Source organism: Condylura cristata, unplaced genomic scaffold (genome assembly GCF_000260355.1).
Source record: "Condylura cristata isolate star-nosed mole 26May11 unplaced genomic scaffold, ConCri1.0 scaffold00001, whole genome shotgun sequence".
In the NCBI taxonomy this organism is placed as follows: Eukaryota; Metazoa; Chordata; class Mammalia; order Eulipotyphla; family Talpidae; genus Condylura; species Condylura cristata.
The window spans coordinates 5959836-5961892 of NW_004567102.1; positions in this window are offsets into that span (position 1 = coordinate 5959836).

Sequence of the window (2057 nt, forward strand, 5' to 3'; positions counted from 1 at the left end):
GGTAATAAGCAAGTCCAAACTCAGGAACATGATTTACTCCAAGTACCAGTGGGAGAAGCAATAGGGGAGTAATATAGGGGGTTTACTTACTTGATATTGTTTTCTAACTAAAACTGAACATTGGGTAAATAGTCATTCTTTCTTTTTTTCTTTATTAATGTTTCCCAGTATAAATCTATTTTATTAGAAGCTTCCTTTCCTGTTATCATGTGTTTTGCATATCTGTAATGGCTGTTTTTCTTCAATTTTATTTATTTATGCATACAAGTACTGGGAAACAGGCCAGAGATGCAGAGGGTGAGAGAATTCACCAGAGACAAACTGGGGAGAAGAATAGGCAGACTGACTGGAATACACTGCTGAGGGGAGCAGCAGGCAAGACAGAAGAGGTCTGCTGCACTAGGTGTGTCAGTTCCCTGACTGGGGATCACACTTGTGATGCAGTGACTTCGGATAGCTTCATAGTACTGTGCTTTAACAGGGAGGGTCGCTTTAACAGGGAGGGTCACTTTTTCTTCTTTTCTTTTTAACCAACTAGAATGATAACTAAATAGGATATAAATTAGTAGTGCTACAATCATAAACCTATAATCCTGAAAGAAAAAAATAAAGGGAATGAACTGTGGACAGCTATTCAATATTTATATATATTTTATTTACTTGAATGGCTGGCTACTTAAAAATTATCTGATAATAATATGATCATGTGGTTATGTTAGGACAGTTATTATATATTACAGATAGTGATAATATGTGTACTTTAATTGTGTATTGCTTATAAGATCCACACATTTCCAGTCGGTGGTCTTTTATTCCTGTCAATAGTATCATCTTTCTTATAGTTGATGAGGCTTGAAACCAGACATCATGCAGGTATAGATTTTTGAATAGGAAAGGAACTGAGAGATTATCTCGTCTTCCAAATTCTATTTTATAAATGAAGTTTCCCAGAACTGCAGCAGTTTCACCATCTGAGTGTCAGAACTAATTAATTGAGTTATTGGTAGTACAGTCCCAGGACTAAAGCTCAGGTCTCCTGATTACCAGTTCAATATGTTTTTCCCCTTACTTCATGCACTAATATTAATACTTCTAGTAACAACTAGCATTGATTAAGTCATTACTTCTGTGCTAAGTGCTTATATATACATTCCCTGTGTGTGTGTTCAAAATCCATTGAATTTTCATGGTGTTGGATAGTCTAACCACGTAATAATTTATATATGCTACATGCTATTTTCTTTCTATGAGGCCTCAACAGAACTCTATGGAAGGTGTTCTTTTCCCACATCTCAGGCATCCTCAGGAGTGCTATCATTTGGCTGTATTCCATGAACCTAGTTTTTGGTCAGAGTTAATGAAACTATTGCCTGTTGCTGGGGAAAGCAATCAAAAGAATATGCCTGCCTGTGAGTGGGGTCAGGACTACTGGAGGGCCCTTAGTCACTCTTCTATCCATGGAACGAAGGTTCTGCTTGACTTTCTGCTTCCAAAGGCTCCCCAAGGACATACCCCTGAGATAAAATGCATTGTTAACAATATCTGTATGGCATGCATGATTAAACTCAGTAGCCATAAACTTTAAATAATTAAAATTTGCAGAAGAATACATGTAGCACAATACTATTTTTTATAGTTTTAAACTGTGCAACACAAGGATGGTTCAACATATGAAAATCAATAAATATCATCCAACACATCAACAAAAAGGAAATTAAAAACTTTGTGATCTTATAGTAGATGCTGAAAAAGCTTTCAACAAATGCAACATCCATTTATGATGAAGGCCCTTGAAATTCTAGGGATAGAAGGGACATACCTTAAGATGACAAAAGCCATATGTGACAAACCAATAGCCAATATTAGTCTCAATGGTAAAAAGCTGAAAAGCCTTTCCAGTAAGATTAGGAACAAGACAAGGATGCCCACTCTCACTACTCCTCTTCAATATAATACTGTAAGTCCTTGCCAGAGCAATAAGACAAGAGAAAGTCATACAAGAAATTCAAATAAGGAAAGAAGAAGCAAAACTATCACTATTTTCTGATGATATAATA